Source organism: Dipodomys merriami, unplaced genomic scaffold (assembly GCF_024711535.1).
Source record: "Dipodomys merriami isolate MVZ:Mamm:240054 unplaced genomic scaffold, mDipMer1.0.p SCAF_684, whole genome shotgun sequence".
NCBI classification, from domain to species: domain Eukaryota; kingdom Metazoa; phylum Chordata; class Mammalia; order Rodentia; family Heteromyidae; genus Dipodomys; species Dipodomys merriami.
In genome coordinates this window covers 36,386-56,930 of record NW_027206273.1, presented here as the reverse complement: position 1 = coordinate 56,930, position 20,545 = coordinate 36,386, and the positions used below count along the sequence as shown (strand labels likewise).

The following is a 20,545-nucleotide window of genomic DNA, read 5'->3' as shown; positions in this document are numbered from 1 at the left end:
GAAACCATTGGACCTACGTTTCTTTGGATTTGGCTTACTTCACTTAATAATTTTTTTTCCAAGTCTTTCCAATTCTTAACAAATTGGGCGATGTCATTCTTTCTCATGGAGGCATAGAATTTCATTGTGTATATATACCACATTTTCATGATCCATTCATCTTCTGTGGGCCATCAGGGTGGGCTCCATATCTTAGCTATTGTAAATAATGCTGCAGTAAACATAGTTGTTCTGGGAGTTTTAGTATGGTCTTCTTTGTGATCATTTGGGTAAATCCCCAAAAGTGTGATTGCTGGGTCATAGGGGAGCTTTATATGGAGTCTTTTGATGAGCCTCCATACTGCTTTCCAAAGTGGTTGAACAAGTTAACACTCCCACCAAGAATCTAGTAAGGTTCCCTTGTGGCCACATCCTTTCCAGCATCTTTAGTTGTAAAAATATGGAATGATTCAAGAATTTGCATATCAACCTCGCACAGGGGCCATGTTAATCTACTCTGTACTGCTCCAATGTTAGTGTATGTGCTGCTGAATTGAGCACAGAGCATTTTTTATATATAAAGTGTAATTGATTTTCTTGAACTAGACAATTCAAAGAAAAGTAAGTTTTGAAGAATTCTCGTGAAATTTTAAAACCATGTACTTCTTACATAAGCACACATTTAAGAATAGCCAAGATTGTCATGTCAAAAACAAAATAATCCCAGATATTGTTGTTCAAGAGATGTGTAGGATCGGGGGAGGGGGTGGAATTGGTTGGGGGGGTGGAAGAAGGCTGGGAAGGGATGTGAAGGGTAAACAAAGGAGGAGGCTGCAATGCTTCATAAGAAATGTACTTACTCATTATCTTGCCCATGTAAATGTAACCCCTCTGTACAGTATGTTCACAAAAAATAAAAATAAAAAAGAGATGTGTAGGAGGACGAATTCAATTATTCTGTATAAGGCACCTGTCATAATGAACACTGCGGCAAGTGTTAAGGTTTTTTAAAAGTTTTAATGTTTTAAATATATTTAATTTTGGGAATTTGCTTATATAGGCCAAAATTAGGACTGTTTTTCAGGTCATACAACTTTTCTATAAATATTTAAGATTTATGGTAGCAGACATATGCTACTAAAAAGTACATTTCAGAGTTTATAAAAACATTACTAATGAGATGTTGCAAAGTCTTAGTGTAAAGAAGCAGTGTGAAGAGTTAAGACTTTGTTAACTGCACAGTTTCTCTTAAAACTTTAGGGCTTCCTTACTTTATATATTAGTGAGGAACAAATGATGATATAAACCATATACATATACATATACAAATGATGAGATGAGTCATAAAAAGCAATCTTAGTGGGTAACTTTAAAAACTACACATAGCCTATAAAACTCTTGCTGAACATCATAATCTTATTCAGTGTTAAATGTACAGGAATGTGAGAATAGTAAAATCAAATATGTAAGTACACTTCAAATACTGAAAACACTGGTAATTCTTTGGTATTTTATTTTATTAATCATTAATATTTAGTTATTGTGTTTCTTTATTTGTAGTATTGTTTCCCTTGTAATATAGTAAAAACTTTTGTTATTCATCATCAGGAGGTACTTTGAGAAGGTTACTGGGATGGCCAAACCATTTTTTATAGTTGCATGTGAATTTACAAAAAGCAAAATTAAGAACAAAATATTGATTAAAAATTATCAAGTACAGTCAGAATCAGGAGGGATGATAAATGTCCACACTTAAAATCTTAGCCCTAGGCTGAAGCAGTGATATTACAGAGTTGAGGTCACAAAAGTGAGAGACAGGGTTTTGTTTTGTTTTTTACTTTGATTTTGTTGGCCATGGGGTTGAACTATGGGGCCTGGTTGCTGTACCTCAGCTCAAGGCTAGTGCCACCACTTGAGCCACAGAAACACTTCCGTCTTTTTCTACTTATGTGATGCTGAGGAATCAAACCTAGGGCCTCATGCATGCAAGGCAGGCACTCTACAACAGCCACCATCCCAGCTCCTGATAGACTGGGTTTTAAAGATTCATCTAAACAACATTTTCTTTCTGCTTTGGGTTATATAATGAAATATATGAATATCTTTTCATATTTTTGTGTATTGTTATACTTCTAAATTTATACTAACCCCAGCCACTTTATTCTTTTCAAAGTCATGAAATATCTCTGAGAGTTTGCTAATGTGAAATTGTGTTAGCATTTTTAATTACTTCTGAGTCATTTTTAATTTTTATTAAAATCATTTTATATTTTGGGTTCAGGGATTATCATACATCAAATACCTTCAAATGTACATGTAGAGTCTAAAGATAACAGTATGAATATTCTCGTACAGCTCTTTTTTATCTGTTATACACTTTCAGTATCATGATATTTCTCCCTCTTTCACACTCTCTCATTTCCTCTCTTTCTCTTTCATGCTCTATGTCTGCTACATAGAATTTCTGCTGGTCTACTATTATCTTTGAGGATCCACTGGTTTGTGGGAACATGATGGGGACTAACATTTTCCCTTGCATTCTTTAAGAATTATGAGTGACGTGATATTATTCTTTGACATTTTACATGGCAAAACAACAGGTCTAGGAATTCCTTTTCACGTTTACTACTATTACAAATTTCATCTTATAAGAATCATTTGGATGGATATGATATTTTAACTTGGGCTGGGAAAGTGGCTCAGTGGTAGAGCGCTTGCCTTGCATGCATGAGGCCCTGGGTTCGATTCCTCAGCAGCACATAAGCAAAAAGAAAAAAATCCAGAAGTGGCGCTGTGGCTCAAGTGGTAGTGCACTAGCCTTGAGATGAAGAGCTGAGGGACAGTTCCCAGGCCCAGACTTCAGGCACCAAGACTGGACCCCTCCCCCCCAAAAAGGTATTTTAACCTGTGAACTAAAAGTTCTTTTTCTTTCACAAACAACCTTTGTCTTTGATTTTCTGTTTGTAACTACATGTAATGAAAATAAAGCTCTCCTATGGAAAATAGACCGAAGTTGTTCACAGGGATGAAAAAGAAGGTAATGGTGGAAGTGAGTACAATAGAGCGCAGGTCCTCAGAGCAGTTTATAATGAACACTTTGTGAGAATGACAATGTTCTGGGAACTATAGATTAAGTCACTGAACAAAGATATATATGCATATATATTTGTATATGTATATTTATTTATATATGCATATATGTGTATATGCCCTTATATTGTACACATATATGTTACTATACACACAAATTCACATATACTTATGCACATGTATACATGCACACATGGAGAAAGAAACATAATTACAGCCAACGCAAGTTTCATTAGTTGCTGAAAATGCCTTAGGTGGAATGCTTGGAACAAAATATGTTCAAGATGTATTTGTCTCTAAGAGTTCTTTTACCACTCCTCTTATCTCTTAAAACTGGTAGGTTTTGACAGATTGGACTTGCAAAATGCAGTATATGTGATAGCAAGTTACTCGGAAATATCAGTATGTAAAGATCATATGGTGTCTCCCTGATCCCCAAGGAATGCTTGCTCTTATACACACTCTCAACAACCAAAGTAGCAGGAGAATATCATGGTAAAGAATAAAATTATAAGCCTTTAACTGGCATCCTTCTTTGAGCTCTTTTCCAACAGCCAGCATCAATTCCTAAGCAGATTAGTGAGTCCAGATAAAACTGGACCTCAGGTCAACAGGTAACCAATTCATGTGAAAATTCCTATGAGAGAAATGCTGACTGAGGTCTTGCTGATTTTCTGGCCAAGAAAATAAGAAACGAAGAGATTATTTTTAATATATTAAAGTTTGAGAATAATTTGTAACCTGTCAATAAATGTGTAGAACACAACTAAACCAACTGACAAAAAAGGTGTCCATTTCATTTATATGGTCTTGGACTTGGTGACTGATTTTACTTGTGTCTACACAAGTAGAATCAGCATAAATCAAGCCAGCATTTCTTCATTTAATATACAAAGATAGGATTCAGGTTGACCCATTGTAATAATGAGAATAATAATGTAGTAATAAGACACTTTATCAGAGAGTGGGTGGAGGGATGAGTTGAGGAGGTGTGAAGAGAAGGGATGGTAGGGGAAAAAAAGGATGAGATAAAAATGCTCAATAAGAAATGGACTCATGCCAGGTGCCGGTGGCTCATGCCTGTAATCCTAACTACTCAGGAGGCGGAGGTGTGAGGATTGTGGTTCAAAGCCAGCCAGGGAAGGAAAGTCCGTAAACTCTTATCTCCTATAAACCACCAGAGAACCGGAATTGGCACTGTAACTCAAGTGGTAGAGCGAGAGCCTTGAGCTGAAGAGTTGAGGGACCGTGCTCAGGCCTAGAGTTCAAGCCCATTACCAATAGTAAAAAAAATTTGTACTCATTACCTTACTTATGTAATTGTAACCACTCTGTACAGTATCTTTACAATATAAATATCTATCTATCTATCTATATATGTATATATATTATAAAGATGCAAGGAAAACTTTTGTACTTATAGGAAGTTGTATTTGTCACTCAATATCAGTAAGGTACTGGTTTTAGGACCACAGGCATATTAAAACATCAGATACTCAACTACTCTACATGAACACAGTATATTGTTTACATTAGAATCTGCCCACAACCTAGTGCAGTGTAATTGCTATGAAAATTTGTACTACATTCTATGTTTGTAATAAAAAATAAAAGTATATGCACTGTCAACAGATACAAATTTTTTCAGATAATTTTTGTCTGCATTTTGTGGATGGAATTGGAAGCACAAATTTCATCAGCAAGACTGGTCTGCAAAATATAACAAAAAGCAGACACAGCATCATTGAATAGTACTGAACTCCAAGGAGAAGTACTTGAATTGAGACATTATCAGAAAGTGTAAGCATGCAAGTACTTTTTAGAAATAGAGCTGCTAGATTTCTCATGGAGAGCTTTCATAACACTTTGTGAAACACAAGCCACAACCTCACTGAAGAGTAAAAGGTTTTCCCGCACCTTTCTGTCATGTCTATATAGACAATGGAATTCTATACCTCCATCAGAAAGAATGACATTTCCCCATTTGTTAGGAAATGGAAACGCTTGGAAAAAATTATATTAAGTGAAGTAAGCCAAGCCCAAATACACAAAGGTCCCATGGTTCCCCTTATTTGCAATATCTAGTATATGTATGAGTCAAGCAGGAAAAGTCAGATAATGTGATGTTAGGAAAAAGAATCCTTAGATAAGTATTTAATTGTTTTTCTTTCATTTATAAGATTATTTCTTTGTAGCTTTGTATGTCCCTCCCCCACAGTATAACCACTTCTTTCACTATACTTGATGTCGGTATAATTTGTGGAGGCGATGGGGAAAAACAAGTCGTGGACGGGGATCAAGGAAGATGGCGGAGGCGAAGCTGGAGGCATAACAGGGACGAAAGAGCCAGACGTGGAGGGCAAGCGGATTCTACTCAACACCAGCAAGAACCGACAAGGAGCAGACATCTTCATCCTGCAGTTCACAGACCAGAGACGACCCAGGAACCAAGACTCAGCGTGAGTAGAAGCCTGGCTTCCTCACTCCTTCTCAGGGAGCAGAGGAGGGAAGGCCACCCCACCCCCCCAGTACCGGAGATCTTCATCTTGGATACCGACAAAGCTCAGCAGAGCTGCTAGCTCCAACTCAGGCCTTAGAAGAAAACTAGGGTCATGTAATAGGTCACAATAACTTAATGGCTGCGTGACCTGCCAGACTCAGCTCTACTCAAGGAAAAGGCACCCAGTTCGGGCGCCAGCCCTAGGAGTGGCTTTCTTCATTGGGTAATCAGAGCCAGAGGCTGCCCCTCCATTTAGCAGCCTCAACAATCAACTGAAATTCACTAAACAGAAACCCTGAGAGTGGCTCTAGGCCGGGATCTGTGAGTTTCTCACAAACTAGGCCCCGGAAAAAGCTACTGTTTGCTGAAAGGTCTCAACCCTACCCAGAACATAGCCTCATGACAGCATCTCCAAACTTGAGGAAAAAGCCATCTCCCTCTTTTGTGATACTCAAAGCCCACCCACCTCCCCTTGAACTAACTTGGGAGGAGGATCGAAAAATCCTGGGTAAAGCAGAGCATTTTTCTGCCTGTCCAAACAAACTGACTTAAGAAACCAACCAAGCCCCAGGACCACAAGCAGACCAGAGACTCCAATCAGAGGCTGATTACAGGCACAAGGGAGATACAGGATTTTTCCGAACCCTCCTCCAACAAATCAAAGAACTTTTTTTTTCCTCTTCTTTTTTTTTATATAACTTTTACAAAAAAATTTTTTTCTTTTCTAAAATTTTTTTAATTTTAAATTTTGACCTTTTTGAAAAAAATTGTTTTCTAGTAACTTTTTTCCCCTTATAATCTTTATTTTAGGGATACATATGTGTGTGCATTTTTCTTTGTTTTTTTTTTCCTTCTTTTAAAAAAATATTCTTTTTGTTTTTGCTTAGCTAGACTGAACTTCTGATCTTTTTTTTTCTTTCTTCCTTATCCTTCTCACCTTTTCATCTTTTTTGTTCTTCTTTATGGGACTTAATTGTTGTTCTGCACATCCTCAGATAAACCCATATTTGACTATTAGACCCTATCCCCCATTGTGTACACACTTAATCCACAAATTTATTACTCAATACAAAACTTCTGAGACTTAAATTCCTTAATAGCAGTACTACCTCTTTTTACCTATATAATACTTTAAGTATTTTTATTTTTAAGTTTTTCACATCACGTATATATCCCTCCCCTTCTCTCAATATATTCACGTTCTTTGAATAGATTGTTCTTGAATCTGCATATTATTAACTTTTATTTTTCTATTTTTTCTGGGGTCCTTTTTCCCCTTTCCGTTCTTCTTGTTTTCTCTCTCTCTACTTTCATCCTATCTAACCTATTTCCTGCTTTGAGACTAGGACTTAGTTAAGTTAACTCTCCCTGTACCTTCACACATCACTCTATTCCTATTTTTTACCCACATCTCCCCCTAACCTAATAATTTCTGGTTTACCAAATTATTCTTTGTGGTTCGTAGACCATTAATATATAGTTGTTTTATGTTGAATAGAGGTATCTGTTGAACTAGATTTTATCTGCAGACTATTGATTGTGCAAATTCAGACTTTGGTTGATGCTTGCCTTAAGTTAGTGTTCTAGCACAAAACTGGTGTTACTTTCATCCCAAATGGGCAGAGTAAGCTGGAAAACCACAAGAAAAATGGTAAGTCAGGGTAACTCCACTCCCATTCATGATAATCAGGGGACAGAACAGATAATGAATAATCCAGAGGAGAGTTCCCAAATAGCTCTACAAACACTTCTGGCAAACATGATAAATGAAAAGATTGAAAATATACAATGAATTTTGTATGAGCGTGATAGGGAGAGAGAGGAGACAATCCAAAGCTTTATACAGGAATATCATGAGCGTGAGGAAGCTACTCAAAAACTGATACAGGATTTGCATGAGCAGCTTGAGAATACTCAAAGAGAAAGGCAGGAATGGCCTGAAGAGCATGAGAACACTCAAAGAGAACTACAAGAATGGCATGAACGGGAGGAAGCTAAGCAAAGAGTAATACAGGAATTGAGAGAGCAAGATGAGAATACACAAAGATCACTAAAGGCATTCATGGAATCCATTAACAAAGAGCTGAAGTAAGTCAGAGAAACCACAAAGGGAATCCTGAATGGAAACCAACAGAAGGAATGGGAGTCCAAGGAAACCATAACCAATCAACTAAGTGATTTGAGAATAAACATTGAACACCAAATTAAAGAAGTAAAGAATCCATACAAGATATAATACAAAGCTTCAACAAAGAATTTGAAGCCATCAAAGCTGACCAATTAGAAAGAAAAGAAATAAAAAACGAAGTAGAATGTCTTGACAGCAGGTTAGACCATGCAGAAGATTGAATCTTGGGGATGAAACATAACCTAGATATTATAGAGAAAGAACATACAACCATCCAAGACAAGTCAAAGAAATATGATAGATCTATCCAACACTTGGAAGACACCATCAGAAGGCCTAATCTAAGGATAATGGGTGTAGAGGAGCACCTAGAAACAGAAGTAAATGGTCTAGGAAATTTGTTTAACAGAATCCTAGCAGAGAACTATCCCAAACATACAAAAAGATAGTCCAGTAACACATAGAGGCTGAACAACACACTGCGGAATCACGAGTGGGTCATGGAAGAGATTAGAAAGGAAATTCAAATGTTCATGCTATTCAACAAAAATGAACACACAAATTACCAGCTCCTCTGGGACACAGCAATGGCAGTACTCAGAGGCAAGTTTATAGCTCTGATTTCCTACATCAACAAATTGGAGAGATCTGAAACCAACAATTTAATGAGACATCTGATCCTCCTTGAAAAAGAGCAGCAAGATAAACCCCAATCCTGTAGACAGAAAGAAATAATTAAAACTAAATCAGAATTAAATGAATTAGAATCCAAAATAACTATGGAAACAATCAACAAAACAAAGAGTTGGTTCTTCGAAATAATTAACAAAATTGAAAGACCCTTAGCAAATCTTATCAGAAAAAGAGAGAACACACCCAAATTAATAAACTCAGAGATGAGAATGGAAACATAACCGCAGAAAAAAACCATGATTCAGAACATTATAAGGCAATATTTCTCAAAACTTTATGCTAATAAGTTTGAGAACTTGACAGAAATGGACCTTTTCCTAGCAAATATTGACATGCCAAAACTACACCAAGATGAGTTAAACCATCTTAACAGACCCACATCAAGCATTGAAATAGAAAGAGCAATAAGAGACCTCCCAGCTAAGAAAAGTCCAGGACCAGATAGTTTTACAGAATTCTACAAGGCCTTCAAAGCAGAGCTCACACCAATACACCTCAACTCTTCAATGAAATTGAAAGAGAAAGTTCAATACCAAACACATTCTATGAAGCCATCATAACGCTCATCCCAATACCAGGCAGGGACTCCTCAAAGTAAGAGAACTATAGACCCATTTCTTTGATGAACATTGATGGAAAACTTCTTAAAAAATTTTTGGACAATTGACTTCAACAATTCATCCAAAAAATCATACACCATGATCAAACAGGATTCATTTCAGGGATGAAAAGCTGGTTCAATATACGCAAATCAATTAATATTATTCATCACATCAACAGTAGCAAGGAGAAGAACCACATGGATATCTCAATAGATGCAGAAAAAGCATTCAACAAGATCCAACATCCCCTTATGATGAAGGTTTTGGAAAAATTAGGAATCCATGGAACATTTCTCAATACAATAAAGGCTGTATATGACAAACCTACAGCCAGCATTATACATGATGGTCAAAAACTAAAGCCATTTCCTCTTAACTCAGGAACAAGACAAGGATGTCCACTCTGTCTATTTCTCTTTAATCTAGTATTAGAATGCCTAGCTACAGCAATGAGACAAGATCAAAAACATAAACAGATCCAAATAGGGACAGAAGAAATAAAACTCTCCCTCTTTGCAGATAACATGATATTGTATTTAAAGAATCCCACAGACTCCACTCACAAATTACTCAAGCTGATTCAAAACTTTGGCAAAGTAACAGGGTATAAAATTAACCCCCCAAAATCAATGGCTTTTCTGTATGCCAACAATGAGAAAAGTGTGGCTGAAATTAGGAAAGTCACTCCATTTTTAATAGCCCCTCAAAAAATAAAATAACTATTAATTAACTAAACCAAAGAAGTGAAGGACCTCTATGATGAAAACTTTAAAATCTTGAAATAGGAAATCCAAACAGAACTTAGAAAATGGCAAAACCTCCCATGCTCCTGAATTGGAAAGATTAACATCATGAAAATTGCAATAGTTCCAAAGGATATCTACAAATTCAATGCAATACCTATCAAAATTCCAACTTCATTCTTCAAGGAAATAGAAAAGGCAACCCAAAAATTCATATGGAACAATAAAAGACCCAGAATAGCGAAAACGCTCCTCAATGGAAATAACAGTGCTGCTGGAATATCAATACCAAATTTCAAAACCTACTATAAAGCCATAGTAACCAAAAAAGCTTGGTACAGGCATAAGAACAGACCTCAGGACCAATGGAATAGAATTGAAAACCCATAAATGAACCTAAAGACCTATAGCCAGCTCATCTTCGATAAGGGAGCCAAAATATAATAGAATGGAAGAAAGACAGGCTCTTCATTAAATGGTGCTGGCAAAATTGGTTAACTACATGCAGAACACAAAAAGTAGATCCTTATATATCACCCTGCACCACAATCAACTCCAAATGGATCAAAGACCTCGGAGTCAAAGCAGACACTCTGAAAACATTACAGGATGCAATAGGAGAAACCCTAGGCCTCCTTGGCTCAGGCCGAAATTTTCTTAATAGAGACCCAGAAACACAACAAATCAAAGAAAGGTAGGACAAATGGGATTGCATGAAGTTGCAGAGCTTCTGTATGGCAAGGGACATAGCTAGAAAGATCAAAAGAAAGCCCACAGATTGGGAAAAGATCTTCACTAGCCATACAGCGGACAATGGTCTCATATCTAAAATATACTTAGAGCACAAAAAATTAAATCCCCCAACAACAAATCGTCAAAGAAACAACTGCCCAATAAATAAGTGGGCTAAAGACTTGAAGAGAAACTTCTCTGAAGAAGAAGGATGGCCAACAGACACATGAAGAAATGCTCAACCTCCCTAGCCACAAAAGAAATGCAAATCAAAACAACATTGTGATACCACCTCACCCCAGCTAGAATGTCTATAAATAAGAACTCTAACAGCAACAGATGATGGAGGGGATGTGGACAGAATGGAACCTTACTTCATTTTTGGTGGGAGTGTAAACTTGTTCAACCACTTTGGAAAGCAGTATGGAGGTTCCTTAAAAGACTTCACATAGAGCTCCCCTATGACCCAGCAATCCCACGTTTGGGCATTTACCCAAATGTTTACAAACAAGACCACACTAATGCTACTAGCACAACTATGTTTATTGTAGCAATAGTTACCATAGCTAAGATATGGAACCAACCCAGATGCCCCTCAGTAGATGAATGGATCAAGAGAATGTGATATATATACACAATGGAATTCTATGCCTCCATCAGAAAGAATGACATTGCCCCATTTGTTAGGAAATGGAAAGGCTTGGAAAAAATTACATTAAATGGAATAAGCCAGTTCCAAAGAAACATAGGTCCCATGTTTTCCCTTATGTGCAGTATATAGTATATGTCTGAGTCAAGCAGAACAGGTCAGATCAGGTGATATTAGGGAAATGAACCCTAAAATATGCATTAAAATGTTTTTTTTTCTTTCCTGTGACTGTTTCTAAAATATATAGAAGATTATTTCTTTGAAGCTTTGTATGTCACTCCCCCACAGTACAACCCCTGATTTCACTATATTTGATGTCTGTATATTTTGTGGAGGAGATGGGGAAAAGCAAGTCGTTTAAGGATACAGGTGGATCCGATGCAACTATGAGAAGTACAAGTCGTCATGTCAAAAATGAACTTTACAACTTTGGGGGGGTGGGATTGAGTGGGGGGTGAGGTGAGGCTGGGAAGGGATGTGAAGGGTAAACAAAGGAGGAGGCTGAAATTCTTGATAAGAAATGTACTCATTATCTTGCCCATGTAATTGTAACCCCTCTGTACAGTATGTTCACAAAAAATCAAAATTAAAAAAAAATGTTGATGGAGTGTATATATTCAGAAAATCTCGAAGGCTAAATTTTTCCAATTAGGATAGACAGTATTCTATGATCCAGCAGAGAGAAAACTAGGTAAGCATCCATTTACAACCATCTGAATAATTCTGATTCTGCCCATATCAGTTATCTATCCATACCTGTGCCCGAGGGAGAGGATTTTAAAAGACTTTAGTGTTTTAAAATTTAAATTTGAATTTAAAATGAAATTAGTTCCAATGCATTACCTTAAGATATTTAGAAACAACTAAAGGTTTATAAGATTTTTTTATTTGAAGTGATGTGATATTGGATTTTGGTTCTCTATAGTTTAAGCAATTTGCAAAAAGAATTGGCACAGTAAAATTTACATTTGCAGCAGACTTGACACTTATTAAATTTTGTATATTGAAAAGAGCATAAGTGTCAAAAATATGTCAATGCTATCTTGTTATTTATCTCTAAATGTTTATGCTTCTGGTCTCTTAATATTAAAACCAATTTTTTTAAAATCTTTAGCTAGTTGTGCAAAGGGGTTTCACTCCATCATGTCAGTGTGGAATAGAGTGTATGTACATTTCATTGTACAACACATCTGGATCATTGTAAATCTTTCCACTTTTTTTCCTTCCCTTTTCCCATCCCCACCTATCCCTTCAAGTTTCCTACTTATATTCTCACATATGTATGTTGAGTGATCTGACTGTATTAGTCCAACATTTCCCCCTCCATTCTTCTGTCCTACTCCCTTTAAGCCCAGCTTCTTATTTAAGACTCATTTCAACTTCATGGTATTTTGTAAAATATCTCTTCCTTTGGCATTTGACTTTGGGCTTGCCACATCCTCACTTCCATATTTGACCTACATAAATGAGGCTATTTCTCCACATTTTCAATCTGTGAATGGCTGAGATAGGTCTCCTTTACTACTCACCTTCTGTCCTAAATTTAGAATTGGACCTTCAGGGCCATCAAATAGAGCTTTTTCACTTTCTACACACTGAGGATGGAAGGAAAATAATTTCCATGTTCTCAATATTATGCTATCCATCATGAATGTCCATCACTTATCACTTCAACAGTCTAAATTTAAAGTTACATTCTGCATTATATTCACACATTTTAAGTGAATATCGAGGACAATTTACCTAGTATTGGAAGTTTAGGGACGATTTTCAATTTCTGATGATAGAAACAGGAGTCAGTTTTAATTATGCAGAATCCACTATGTAGTGAGTGCTGTAGTCTTCTAAATTTTCAATAAATTTCGAGTTACTTTTTATTAATAATTGAAAAAGTTTTATTTCAATATTTGAAATGCTGTCCCAATTATTTTAAAACTTTCACATTAAGTTAGAATGAAATCCCCCCCCCCCCATTTCCCCTACTAGTTCAGGTTCAGTATCCTTTGGCTTTATTGTTTGAGGGGATGAGGATAAACAGATGAGGGGAAAAAGAAAGATGATCATTGCTCAGATATCCCCTTCCTCTTCTGTTTCTGCTATTATTTTTTAAATTTTTATTTATTTTTTATTGTGAAAATACTGTACAGAGGGGTTACAATTACATGGGCAAGATAATGAGTACATTTCTTATCAAGCATTGTAGCCTCCTTCTTTGTTTCCCCTTCCCATTCCTTCCCAGCATCCCTGTTTCTGCTATCCTTATAGAAAGGAAGACTGGAGCAGGAAATAAGAGTAATACTTGGGCAAGGGAGCATTTCTGGCATATCAATGATTGTTTCTCAGAATCACTTAAACTGCTTACTCTTGCCTTGTCTCTAACAGTAACCTAACTGTGGCTTCCTTCCTGCAGGAGTAAGCACACTAACAGGTTTTACATGTAAATTTGTATTTTATATCTCAGCTTACTACTACCAAATATAGAAAGCTTTGTTTACATAAATGCAAAGGCACTGATTGTTCAAAAATTCCTTGGTGAGGAATAGACAATTATACTCAGCTCCCCCTCCTCTTTTATCCTTCCTTTCCCTCCCATGCCAGCACTTCCCTCCCTTCCCTTCTTCTTTCTTTATGTCTCTCTCCTCCATATTCATTTCTATCTTCTCTGTTTTTTTTCTTCCAGTAGCAAGTGATTTCGTTTATCTGGCAAGACATATGTAATTGAACAAATATGTTTTCTCCTCTTTTTGTGAATATTTATTATTAAGAAGTGAGTTCTAGCAGAGCACTAGTGGCTTACAGCTCCATACTAGGTGGGTTCAAATTTGGCAATTGTAATTCAAAGCTAGATTCAAAGTAGATAAACCTAAGAGATTCTTTTATCCACTTGTGGTAAAAGGAAGAAGTGAAACTGTGTTTCAGGAGGTAGAGAGTAAGCATTGATTATTAAAGCCCAGATTGTTAGGTTTTTAAAGAGTGGTTGAGTAAGAACCACACAAACACAAGGTATTCAGGAAAGGGGTAAGTTTATTCATCATTCCCGCTGGCACCAGGCCATGTTGGCCCTCCATGTGGCTGGGAAAGTCCTGCGAAAGACCTGGAAAAGACCTGAGAAAGAGAGCATCTAGGGCTGGGCTAGGCCTTATCTAGGGTATGGGTGGAGAAAGGAGTGGCCACATCACTTTCAGATATGACCTCAGCAGATGCAGATGTGATATCTTCCAGGAGTGCCAGTTGCCTAGGTGACACAGGTATTGGGAGGAGACTTTGCTTGGAGGAGAGTGGAATCTGCTCGCTATCAAGAAGCAGACCTTATATTCCAGCCTTTTAATAATCATGAAATAGGGTATGGATCCTCTCTGGCTAATTCCTGCTGACGAGGTGTGTCGAAATTAGGGGTAAAAGGCTGGAATTTGGTCCCATCCCAGAGAAGGCAATGAGCTGCAGCTGTCCCTTGGTGAGTGTGAGTCCTTTGTTAATGTCTGTCGGAGGCAAGTCTCTTGGATGAAGTCTAGAGAAAATCTCATGAGGCATTGAGGGGCTGAAAAAAATTATTTAGAGAGCAAATAAATGGAAAGTGGAAGGATTTGGGGCTGAAAAATGTTGGTAGAAATGTCCCTATCTGGTGATTAGGTAGAGGAGAATTCAGGTAACAAAGGCAAGAATGTGAATTCCCATCCAGTTAAAAGGTAAACAGGTATTAACATTAAATGGTAGGCTTCTTACTTATATTCCTCCTGGCTCTGGTTAATTTTGAAAGGGCAGGCACAAAATGGCTGATATGACATCATCTCCTCTTACTCCTCTCCATGGTCCCTTGTTCCCCAGACTGGCTGAGTCTAGGTGCTCGTTTCTGGGATGACTTGTCTCAGTGAGTATTCATGGAGATTTGAACTCAAGGCCTGGGTACTGTGCCTGAGCACTTCTGCTCAAGGCTAGTGCTCTACTATTTTGAGTTACAGTACCACTTCCACTGTTTGGCTGGTTATAGTTAAGAATCTTCAGCCATACTTCCAGCATAACTCTTTGCAGGTTAGTTGGGAGATGGAGTCTTAGGGATTTTTTTAGCCCCGGTTGGCTTTGAATTGCAATCTTTGTCATGAAAACTCTTTATTATTTCCAATTAAATAAAATGGAGATCAAATAGAATAAATAGAGTTTACCTGGTCCTTACCAAGAATTGACCAAGTAATATCCTGCAATGACAAAACTCGTTAGATGTGAGAATCTTAGCACAGATATACCCAATATTTTAGAATCATGTAGTCAGTACTAGAATACATAACACAAAACCAAAAAGGCAAAACTCAAAATCTAAAATTTTTTACATTAATATTTAGACATCTTTGCTAACAAAGCACATCAGATATTTGGGCCTCAGTTACCAGGGTCTGAGAAAAGAGCAACTAGTTAGCAAGATACAATAGAATAGATGGATGGAGGAGTAGTAAACTTGGTGGAAAGGTATGGGTCAGATAGGAACAAACCCTGAACCCACCATGTGGCCAAGAACCCACCCTGTGGCCAAGATGGCAAACTCACGATGGTGAATTTCTGAAAAAATGCAAAGAAAGCCTGAACAGATAGATGAAGCCTAGATTGGCTAGTCTTTGATAGGGAAGCTAGAGGAGGTACCCGGGATGAAACTCTCATTCCACACTTCAGGGCACAATCCAAAAAGTTGTAGAAAAGAAAGGGAGAGATACACGAAGTTGGACATGATTAGCAGAGAGCAAAGAGATCCTGAAAGTGAAAAGACTTCTGACCATTTACCATTGCAGAGGCAAAAATTGTCTAAATCTGAGAAGAGACTAAAAAATTAGGTGCTCTGGCTATCCAGGGAGTGCAGGAGACATTTCAGAGGGGTTTCAAGGCACTGGAGTTACACATCTCCCCATTAAGGGTGTAGGTGAGAAAAGTAATCAGTGAGTGAAGGTGGGCTTATCGGATGGAAGTAGCCCCACAACTTACCACTGAGCCCTCTAGGGGGGAGTGGCGAAGCATCCAGAGTCAAGTGCCCTCAGCTCCAGACGTGACTGGGCTTTCAGTTAAAGGCCTAGCAGGTTCTTCGGCGTGGAACCACATTTGGAGGAAGACTGAGCGACAGAGAACCCTTAGAGAGTAGTTCACTCACCAAAATGTACAAGCATGGAGGTGGATGCAGAGGCCAGCAAGGAATTGATTCACTTTGTCCACATTAGACAGACCGGTTTCCAAAAGCCCTTCAGAACTATAGTATTCCTCAGAGCAAAAAAGGGAAAAACAAGCAAAAGAAAGAAAAAAAAAGGAGGGGAATCCCACTTCCTATCCTGACTTTAAGCCTTTCCCGGGTTCAAATGGCACCATTTATGTTATGTTTTTAAAAAGAGGTTGCTGAGTAAGAACCACACCACACATGTGGTATTAAGGTAAAGAGTAGGTTTATTCATCAATCCCACTGGCACCAGGCCATGTTGGTCCTCCACGCGGCTGGGAAAGGCCTGGGAAAGACTTAGGAAAGACCTGGGAAAGAGCACGTCTGGGCATGGGCTAGGCCTTGTCTATGAATGGGTGAAGATAGGTGTGGCCACATCAAATTCAGATGTGACCTCAGCAGATGCAGATGTGACATCTTCCAGGTGTGCCAGTTGCCTAAGTAACAAAGTTATTGGGCAGAGACTTTACTGCAAGTAGGATAGAGTCTGCTCTCCATCCACGAGCAGACCTTACACAGGTAGTGCGCAAGGCCGGGAGTTAAAACCCGAGTACCAGCACAATATAAAAAAATGAGTCCTTTATCTTTGAAAAGGGATATTTCTCCAAAAATTCATACCCAGGAAAATTTTCAAGGACAAAGACTGTTTGAAAGGCTCTTTCACATCTTAAACTGATTTCTCTGTTTGATTCACATTATGGAAAATAGGAATCACACTTCACATTAAAAAGTATGCACATTGTTGAACATTTTTAATGTTCAACAAAATGTAAAAATTGTTTGTATTTTTAATGTAAAGGAAGCATGGGAAAGGAATTCACCTCATTGGGTGAATTAGGTTTGACTCACTGACAGACTTTTGTAAGTAAATGAGGGTCTGTTTACATGTAAAGAAGTCTACACAGATGGATTTCTAGGAGGGAGAACAAGCTAGCTGCTGTCCAGTTTTGAATCAAAGTAAGTTTATTCCTAAGAATTGACAAAGAGTAGCTCATCTCATAGAATTCTATGCAAACAGCAGTTTCAAAAGGTTTAAAAGACTCATGTCTATGTTGTGAACAACCAAGTTTTCACAAACAAAAAAGAGTTTCCTGAGCCAAAAAAATATGTTAGAGCAAAAGAAACTTTGTTAAATATAGTTAATGGCTGAGGGACAGGTGTAAAAGAATTCTGTAATAACAACTAAACTATAAAGTTTTCATCAAGTCCCTAACAAGAATCTCCAAGATAGGCCTTGCTAAATCTGTCATAAAGGACTGGGTTTATGCAATTGTTTAGGGTCCAACATCTTCTACGGTAGCTTTGTTTGCAAAACGCTCATACCACATGCAGTGTCTGGAAAAACGTGCTGTTTTGCTAGGCACCTAAGGGATTTTTGTGCCACTGTGAATATTTGTCGTTTTACTTCTTGTAATTATACCTGTCAATGTGAAGTCCTTTCGTGATAAGAATAATAGCTTCTGGAAGTGGTACCGTGGCTCAAGTGGTAGAGCACTAGACTTGAGCTGTGGAGCTGAGGGACAGCGCCTAGGCCCAGAGTTCAAGCCCCACGACCGACACACACACACACACACACACACACACACACACACACACACACACACACACACACACATACACTAATATTTACCACTTTGACTCATGTTAGGTTCCTGACATTGGATATCACACAATTATCTAATAATCAAACTTTCCTCCCCAGACATAAAATACATTCATACTTCCACACAAACAAAAACACCAGATCCTTCAAAATAATGAGAATAATGAGCCATCTACTCCATGATTTCATTCATTCATGACGATGCATTTTTCATATCATAATTAAAAATCTTTTTGAGTCTCTCCGATTAGTAGACAAAAATATGTTATCATATAATAGAAACTGTAGGTAAAATTACTTTTCCCTAGTTAATCTTTAATATATCATATCAAAGACTTCTCTTTCCTTCTGCTGAGTCTGGTTCTGGCATTTTGCCCTAATGTCTAATATTAAATTACAGAGGATATGCCATATTCCTTAATTCATTTTTCCTAAAGGTTATGCTATAGAGTTGAATATGATTTATTTACTGATTCTAAATTAACTTTACTCAACAACTTGTATTATTGTTTATATTGCTCCTAAACCATTTGAAATGTCAAAAAGAACTGGATATTCACCTTAGCAATGATTGTGAATGGCAGCAATGTTTGTGGGGAGATGAAGGACTTGACTTATCCGGAGTGCCTAAAAGATGGCAATGCTATTTAAAGGGCTGATCGTTTAGTAATCTTTTAAAGTGTGGTCTTCTTATTTCATCTAAGAAGATAAAAGTATGCTTTTCATCACATTCTGGCCTGTAAAACACTGGAATCATTTCCTTTGTACATCATATGCCCTGCTGCTTCTGTAGTGAAACCCACAAACAACTGCACAGCTGTTAGCTGCTCTAGATTTTGAAATTTTCTTCCACTAGCCCTCCCTAGTGATTCAAGACCAGACTCATGAGATAGTCATATAATCCACAATTACAAAGCACCACAATATAAAAGACGACATGCAAAATGAGGTTCATTTTTTTCTTTGTTATTTCCTTTTTTTTATTGATTGTCTTTTAAGGAGCATGGGGCTGTTTATTTCTCATTATTGTTGGTATGACTTAAATAAATTTACCAGATTTTTGAAATAAAATACATATAAAAAGCCATATTTAGTCACAAAATAAAAGTGAACATTTGAGTGATTCTTTTCATTCTACTCCTGTTCACAGTTATTTTAAAATAACTTTGAGATGAGACAAGCATATGTGTAAATTGCCATGCATCAAGCACACAGGACTCTCCAATCTTTGGGCTTTGATTTCTATATCAATTCCACCTAGAAAAGAAAATTATCACTTGCTTCATGTCTTAAGTAATCTACTTAAAACAAGTTTAATTTTATCAATACATCTCATAATCTATGGAATTGATGCATTGCATAATTATTTGATTTCTTATTTCCACTACATTAATATTACACTTATTGTAGTTTTTTGCACATGAAATAATGACATTCTTGAGGATAAAACATTCATGTTTTTCATTTTGGTTGCCGAAATGGAACTATTAGAATTTTTGAAAATATAACTTTAAATCAAAACTTTCAAATTTCATAGGAGTTCAATTTTGTTACTTACATCTTTAATGTTAGAATAAAAAGCATTATTAAATAGAAAGCAAAATTTTGTTATCACTCCTCAATTTCTGAATTGATTTTATAATAAAAATAATTATATTTATATAATATATATACTGAAACAAAGTATGTGATATGGAAACAAAAAACTCCTTTTTGTTTTTGTGTTCATTGTTGTTGTTTATAGTTTGTGATGATTCTATAGGCTTTACCTCATGCCTGGTATATTCATTGTATGTCTTCAGGAAGGTAGGGGTGGGCACAGAGCTTTAGGGATAAATTGCAGCAATGGAGTTCATTGAACATTGATAAAAGTGAACTATTTAAAACACGGGTAGGGACAGGAGGGTAGGACTGGGAACAAGTGAGGGAAATGAAGACATTTTATAAAAGGAAATGTACTCATTACCTGACTCATGTAATTGTAATCCCTCTATAAATCACCTTAATAATACCAGACTAAATTTATTTAAAGGCCAACAAAATGTCGTTTCTTAGAATCCTAATAGTTTGCTTTGTTCACTGGTTTGGGCTGTTTGAGTCTATCTCTGAAAATAGATACATTGACATTCATTGGGAGAAGTTGTGAGCTCATTGGGAGAAGTTGTCAGCTACTAGAAGATAAGTCAATTATGATTGTCTGTATGGTTTTTGAGACTCTGACTCATTTATTTCTTTATTCTAATTTGTATTATTTCTGTCTACTGGTTTTTGGTTTGGCTTGTTCCTGTTTTTCAAGTTCCTATTGCTGATTCAACATTGTTCTGATTTGTTGATGTACACACTCAAAGATATAAATTTTCCTTGAGTATTGCCTGTGCTGTTGTATCCCAGAGGAGGTAGCATTTTGTCTGTTTCGCTTCCACTGAATTTTATAAACGTTGGAACTTCCCTCCATATCTCATCAGTAATTCACTGATGATTTAGCAATGTGTTATTCAGTCTCTGTGTTTCAGAATTTTCTGTGATGCCTTTTGATGTCGAGATCTCATTTGGTCCCATCATGGGCTGACAGAGTACAAGGAGTAATTTCATTTTTTTTGAATTTTCACAGATTTTCCTTGTGATCTAAGATATG

The 20,545-nt window shown here is 37.0% G+C and overlaps 1 non-coding gene across 1 annotated transcript; it reads right to left on the bottom strand.

Annotated features, from left to right (window-relative positions):
* Positions 1-433: 433 nt before the first annotated feature.
* LOC138816105 (U6 spliceosomal RNA) lies at positions 434-540 on the bottom strand. The gene has a single exon (XR_011368559.1). It is a non-coding gene; the product is annotated as a U6 spliceosomal RNA (small nuclear RNA).
* Positions 541-20,545: the final 20,005 nt, after the last annotated feature.